Genomic DNA, 8,066 nt, shown 5'->3' on the forward strand with positions numbered 1-8,066 from the left:
GAGGCCTTGGCTGCTAGGATACCGGCATCAGAAGCCGCCTCTTTAATATAGCGAGAAGCTGTGACAATATATGACAAGCATTGTCTAGCATGGTCAGAGGAGATTTCAGCCTGTTACTCCAAGGCCCATGCTTCAATAGCCTCTGCTTCGCCCATGTAGCTGCAATAGTGGGCCTTTGTGCAGCACTCGTGAGGGTGTAAATCGCTTTTAGACAACCCTCGACACGTTTATCCGTAGGCTCTTTTAGAGACGTGACGGTAGTGACAGGTAGAGCTGAGGAAACCACCATCCTAGCCACATGTGAGTCTACTGGAGGAGGCGTTTCCCAATTCTTAGACAGCTCTGGTGCGAGGGGATAGCGAGCCAGCATCTTCTTTTGAGGCACAAACTTCGTACCCGGGCTTTGCCAGGGTTCCTGATGTATATCCACTAGGTGGTCAGAGTGAGGTAAAACTTGTTTAATCACCTTCTGACGCTTGAACCTATCTGGTTTCTTAGGAGGAACGGATGGCTCGGGATCATCCGTAATCTGCAGAATTAACTTAATAGCCTCCAGAAGATCAGGAACATCCACATGTGAACTATCCTCTCCATCAGCCGTATCTGAGTCAGAACCTGTGGGGTCAGTGTATGTGCTGTCTTCATCAGACGAGGTGTCAGTGACAGCAGTGGATTGTGAGGAGACGAGCGCTCGCTTAGAGGACCTCTTGGACTTAGGTGAGCGTTGGTCAGACTTTTTTAGTCAGGGACTGGTTCAACTTCTTTAATTGAGCAGATAAATCGTCCGCCCACGGCGGGTTAGCTGCAGGGATCACATACGTTTGTACCGGCATTGGAGGTCCCATAGGGGGTGTTAGTTTATGAACTAGCGTATGCAGAAGCGTGGAAAAAGAATTTAGATTCTGGTGTGCTCTGGCTCCTCCCTCTATGTCCCTCCTCCAGACCTCAGTTAGAGAAACTGTGCCCGGAAGAGCTGACAGTACAAGGAAAGGATTATGGAAATCCAGGGCAAGACTCATACCAGCCACACCAATCACACCGTATAACTTGTGATAAACTTACCCAGTCAACAGTATGAACAACAACAGAGCATCAGTTCAACCCTGATGCAACAATAACATAGCCGTTATTGCAGCAATAACTATATACAAGTATTGCAGAAGAAGTCCGCACTTGGGACGGGCGCCCAGCATCCACTACGGACTACGAGAAATAGATTTACCGGTAAGTAAAACTTATTTTCTCTAACGTCCTAGTGGATGCTGGGGACTCCGTAAGGACCATGGGGATTATACCAAAGCTCCCAAACGGGCGGGAGAGTGCGGATGACTCTGCAGCACCGAATGAGCAAAGACAAGGTCCTCCTTAGCCAGGATATCAAACTTGTAGAACTTTGCAAAAGTGTTTGAACCTGACCAAGTAGCCGCTCGGCACAGCTGCAATGCCGAGACCCCTCGGGCAGCCGCCCAACAAGAGCCCACCTTCCTAGTGGAATGGGCCTTAACTGATTTTGGCAGCGGCAATTCAGCCGCAGAACGAGCCTGCTGAATCGTATTACAGATCCAGCGAGCAATAGTTTGCTTTGAAGCAGGAGCACCAAGCTTGTTGGAAGCATACAGGATAAACAAAGATTCTGTTTTCCTGACCCTAGCCGTTCTGGCTACATAAACCTTCAAAGCCCTGACCACATCAAGTAACTCGGAATCCTCCAAGTCAGTAGTAGCCACAGGCACCACAATAGGTTGGTTTATATGAAAGGATGAAACCACTTTTGGCAGAAATTGTGGACGGGTCCGCAATTCTGCTCTATCCGCATGGAAAACCAGATAAGGGCTTTTATGTGACAAAGCCGCTAATTCTGACACACGCCTAGCCGAAGCCAATGCTAGTAGCATGACCACCTTCCACGTGAGATATTTCAATTCCACCGTTTTGAGTGGTTCAAACCAGTGGGATTTCAGGAAACTCAACACCACGTTAAGATCCCAAGGTGCCACCGGGGGCACAAAAGGGGGCTGAATACGCAGCACTCCCTTCACAAACGTCTGAACTTCAGGTAGAGAAGCCAGCTCTTTTTGAAAGAAAATGGATAGGGCCGAAATCTGGACCTTAATGGAACCCAATTTTAGGCCCAAAGTCACTCCTGACTGTAGGAAGTGAAGGAAACGGCCCAGCTGGAATTCCTCCGTAGGGGCATTCCTGGCCTCACACCAAGCAACATATTTTTGCCATATACGGTGATAATGTGGAGCTGTCACGTCCTTCCTAGCCTTTATCAGCGTAGGAATGACCTCATCTGGAATGCCTTTTTCCGCTAGGATCCGGCGTTCAACCGCCATGCCGTCAAACGCAGCCGCGGTAAGTCTTGGAACAGACAGGGCCCTTGAGTATTGTTCTCACTCCTCTTTTTCTTATGGGTATGAGAGGAAGAGAAAATACATAGACCGACTGGAACACCCACGGTGTCACCAGCGCATCCACAGCTATCGCCTGAGGGTCTCATGACCTGGCGCAATACCTCTGTAGCTTTTTGTTGAGGTGGGATGCCATCATGTCCACCTGTGGCAGTTCCCACCGACTTGCAATCTGCGTGAAGACTTCTTGATGAAGTCCCCACTCTCCCGGGTGGAGGTCGTGCCTGCTGAGGAAGTCTGCTTCCCAGTTGTCCACTCCCGGGATGAACACTGCTGACAGTGCGCTTACGTGATTCTCCGCCCAGCAAAGAATTTTGGTGGCTTCTGTCTGAATCAGAACCGGTTGGTCGCGAAGCAGGGTCTCCGCTTGACGTAGGGCGTTGTATACGGCCCTTAGTTCCAGGATGTTGATGTGAAGGCAAGTCTCCTGACTTGACCACAGACCTTGGAAATTTCTTCCCTGTGTGACTGCTCCCCACCCTCGGAGGCTTGCATCCGTGGTCACCAGGACCCAGTCCTGAATGCCGAATCTGCGGCCCTCGAGAAGGTGAGCACTCTGCAGCCACCACAGGAGAGACACCCTGGCCCTGGGGGATAGGGTGATTAACCGATGCATCTGAAGATGTGATCCGAACCACTTGTCCAGTAAGTCCCATTGAAAGGTCCTCGCATGGAACCTGCCAAAGGGAATGGCCTCGTATGAGGCCACCATCCTTCCCAGGACTCGAGTGCAGTGATGTACTGACACCTGTTTTGGTTTTAATAGGTTCCTGACCAGTGTCATGAGCTCCTGAGCTCTCTCTATTGGGAGATAAACCCTTTTCTCTAACGTCCTAGTGGATGCTGGGGACTCCGTAAGGACCATGGGGAATAGACGGGCTCCGCAGGAGACATCGGCACTTTAAGAAAGAATTTGGATTCTGGTGTGCTCTGGCTCCTCCCTCTTTGTCCCTCCTCCAGACCTCAGTTAGTTTGAATCTGTGCCCGGACGAGCTGGGTGCTGTTTAGTGAGCTCTCCTGAGCTTGCTATAAGAAAGTATTTTGTTAGGTTTTTTTATTTTCAGGGAGCTCTGCTGGCAACAGACTCCCTGCATCGTGGGACTGAGGGGAGAGAAGCAGCCCTACTTTCTGCAGATAGGTCCTGCTTCTTAGGCTACTGGACACCATTAGCTCCAGAGGGATCGTACACAGGATCTCACCCTTTGTCGTCCGATCCCGGAGCCGCGCCGCCGTCCCCCTCGCAGAGCCGGAAGACAGAAGCCAGTGAAAGAAGCAAGAAGACTTCGAAATCGGCAGCAGAAGACTCCAGTCTTCACATGAGGTAGCGCCAGCACTGCAGCTGTGCGCCATTGCTCCCACACTACACCCACATACTCCGGTCACTGTAAGGGTGCAGGGCGCAGGGAGGGGCGCCCTGGGCAGCAATTATAGATCTCTTTGGCAAAAGTTTGCATATATACAGTTGGGCACTGTATATATGTATGAGCCCCCGCCAAAATTGTACATGAAAGCGGGACAGAAGCCCGCCGTCGAGGGGGCAGGGCTTCTTCCTCAGCACTCACCAGCGCCATGTTTTTTCTCCACAGCACCGCTGAGAGGAAGCTCCCCAGCCTCTCCCCTGCAGTTACACGGTAGAAGAGGGTAAAAAGAGAGGGGGGGCACATAATTAGGCGCAATAATCAATATAAACAGCAGCTACTGGGTTAACATTAAGTTACTGTGTTATTCCTGGGTTAATAGCGCTGGGGTGTGTGCTGGCATACTCTCTCTCTGTCTCTCCAAAGGGCCTTATGGGGGAATTGTCTTCAGATGAGCATTCCCTGAGTGTGTGGTGTGTCGGTATGTCTGAGGTAAAAGGCTCCCCTAAGGAGGAGATGGAGCAAATATGTGTGTGAGAGGGTGTCTCCGTCGACAACGCCGACACCTGTTTGGATATGTGTAATTAAGTGCTAAGGTGAATTTATTGCACAAAAGATTAGAGAACAGACAGGAAATCTACCCATGTCTGTCCCTATGTCTTCAGAGTCTCTCAATGCTCACTATCCAAAATAATAGACACTGATATCGACACGGAGTCTGACTCCAGTGTCGACTACGATAATGCAAAGTTACAGCCAAAATTGCAGGAAAGTATTCAATATATGATTATTGTAATAAAAGATGATTTGCATATCACTGATGATTCATCTGTCCCTGACACAAGGGTACCCATGTTTAAGGGGAAGAAAGCTGAGGTAAATTTCCCTCCTCTCATGATGAAAAAGAGCGGGAATCTACAGACAAGAGACTGCAGTTTCCCACAAAGAATTCTCAGGGAGTATCCTTTCCCCACTAGGGCCAGGATACGATGGGAATCTTCCCCTAGGTTGTCACGTTTGCCCAAAAGGTAGCCCTGACGTAACAGCTATTCTCAGGGATCCTGCAGATAGCGTACACATTCTGGTACACTACTCAGACCGGCGTTTGTGTCGGCATGGGTTTATAGCGCTGTGGCAGCGTGGACAGTACCTTATCAGCAGAGATTGAGACCCTAGTATGTATATATATGTATATATATATATATATATATATATATATAGATATATATATATTAAAGATGCTGTCTTAAGAGAGAGAGAGATATATATATATATATATATATACACAGGTTGAGTATCCCTTATCCAAAATGCTTGGGACCAGAGGTATTTTGGATATCGGATTTTTCCGTATTTTGGAATAATTGCATACCATAATGAGATATCATGGCAATGGGACCTAAATTTAAGCACAGAATGCATTTATGTTTTATATGCACCTTATACACACAGCCTGAAGGTAATTTTAGCCAATATTTTTTATAACTTTGTGCATTAAACAAAGTGTGTCTATATTCACACAATTCATTTATGTTTCATATACACCTTATATACACAGTCTGAAGGTCATTTAATACAATATTTTTAATAACTGTGTGTATTAAACAAAGTTTGTGTACATTGAGCCAACAGAAAACAAAAATTTCACTATCTCAGTCTCGCTCAAAAAAGTCCGTATTTCGGAATATTCCGTATTTCGGATATTTGGACATGGGATACTCAACCTGTGTATATATATATATATATATATATATATATATATATATAAAACATGCCCAAAGAGACATGAGTCTACTGGGTCCTAGAGTCAAAGCTATGTCGATTTCTGCTTGACGTGTCCTGTAGAATTTGCAATGGACAGATGATGCCGACTTAAGAGGCATATGGAAGGCTGAGGATTGTGTGGAGAAGGGTTCTCGGACCTGGTCTCCAAAGCTATAGCTGGTAATTCTGATATTTTGCCTTATATTGATGCACAGCCTAGGAAAGCACGACATTATCAAATGCAGCCTTTCGAACAAAGAAACAAAAAAGTCAGAGGTGCGTCCTTTCTTGCCAGAGGCGGGGGCAGAGGAAAGAAGCTGCACAACACAGCTAGTTCCCAGGAACAGAAGTCCTCCCCGGCCTCTACAAAATCCACCGCATGTCGCTGGGGCTCCACAGGCGGAGCTAGGCCCGGTGGGGGCACGACTTCGTAAGTTCAGCCACAAGTGGGTTCACTCCCTGTTAGATCCCTGGGCAATAGATATTGTGTCTCAGGGATACAAGCTGGACTTTGAGGAGATGCCCCCTCACCGACGGCCCTGCCGGCTTCCCCCCACGAGAGGGAAACAGTGTTAACTGCAATTCACAAATTGTATCTTCAACAGGTGGTGGTCAAGGTTCCCCTCCTTCAACAAGGAGGGGGTTATTATTCGACCATGTTGTAGTCCCGAAACCAAACGGTTCGGTCAGACCCATATTGAATTTAAAATCCCTGAACATATACCTGAAAAGGTTCAAGTTCAAGATGGAATCGCTAAGAGCGGTCATTGCAAGCCTGAAAGGGGGAGATTTTATGGTGACTCTGGACATAAAGGATGCATACCTTCATGTCCCCATTTATCCACCTCATCAGGCGCACCTCAGAATTGCTGTACGGGATTGTAATTACCAATTTCAGACATTGCCGTTTGGTCTCTCCACGGCCCCGAGAATATTCACCAAGGTGATGGCGGAAATGATGGTGCTCCTGCGGAAGCAAGGTGTCATTATTATCACGTACTTGGACGATCTCCTCATAAAAGCGAGATCAAGAGAGCAGTTGCTGAACAGCGTAATACTTTCTCTGGAAGTGTAACGGCAACACGGCTGGATTCTATATATTCCAAAGTCGCAGTTGGTTCCTACAGCTCATCTGCCTCTCCTAGGCATGATCCTAGACACAGACCAGAAAAGGGTTTATCTCCCGATAGAGAGAGCTCAGGAGCTAATTACACTGGTCAAGAATCTATTAAAACCAAAACAGGTGTCAGTGCATCACTGCACTCGAGTCCTGGGAAGGATGGTGGCTTCATACGAGGCCATTCCCTTTGGCAGGTTCCATGCGAGGACCTTCCAATGGGACTTACTGGACAAGTGGTCCGGATCACATCTTCAGATGCATCGGTTAATCACCCTATCCCCCAGGGCCAAGGTCTCTCTCCTGTGGTGGCTGCAGAGTGCTCACCTTCTCGAAGGTCGCAGATTCGGCATTCAGGACTGGGTCCTGGTGACCACGGATGCAAGCCTCCGAGGGTGGGGGGCAGTCACACAGGGAAGAAATTTCCAACAACATCCTGGAACTAAGGGCCATATACAACGCCCTACGACAAGCGGAGTCCCTGCTTCGCGACCAACCGGTTCTGATTCAGTCAGACAACATCACCGCAGTGGCTCATGTAAACCGCCAAGGCGGCACAAGGAGCAGGGTGGCGATGGTAGAAGCCACCAGAATTCTTCGCTGGGCGGAGAATCACATAAGCGCACTGTCAGCAGTGTTCATTCCGGGAGTGGACAACTGGGAAGCAGACTTCCTCAGCAAGCACGACCTCCACCCGGGAGAGTGGGGACTTCATCAAGAAGTCTTCACGCAGATTGCAAGTCGGTGGGAACTGCCATAGGTGGACATGATGGCATCCCGCCTCAACAAAAAGCTGCAGAGATATTGCGCCAGGTCAAGAGACCCTCAGGCGATAGCTGTGGACGCACTGGTGACAACGTGGGTGTTCCAGCCGGTCTATGTATTTCCTCCTCTTCCTCTCATACCCAAGGTGTTGAGAATCATAAGAAAAAGAGGAGTGAGAACAATACTCATTGTTCCGGATTGGCCAAGAAGGACTTGGTATCCAGATCAGCAAGAAATGCTCAGAGGACCCGTGGCCTCTGCCTCTAAGACAGGACTTGTGCAACAGGGGCCCTGTCTGTTCCAAGACTTACCGCGGCTGCGTTTGACGGCATGGCGGTTTAACGCCGGATCCTAGCAGAAAAAGGCATTCCGGATGAGGTCATTCCTACGCTGATAGAGGCTAGGAAGGATGTGACGGCTCAACATTATCACCGTATATGGCGAAAATATGTGGCTTGGTGTGAGGCCAGGAATGCCCCTACGGAGGAATTCCAGCTGGGCCGTTTCCTTCACTTCCTACAGTCGGGAGTGACTTTGGGCCTTAAATTGGGTTCCATTAAGGTTCAGATTTCGGCCTTATCCATTTTCTTTCAAAAAGAACTGACTTCTCTGCCTGAAGTTCAGACGTTTGTAAAGGGAGTGCTGCAT

Source organism: Pseudophryne corroboree, chromosome 5, assembly GCF_028390025.1.
Source record: "Pseudophryne corroboree isolate aPseCor3 chromosome 5, aPseCor3.hap2, whole genome shotgun sequence".
NCBI lineage: Eukaryota > Metazoa > Chordata > Amphibia > Anura > Myobatrachidae > Pseudophryne > Pseudophryne corroboree.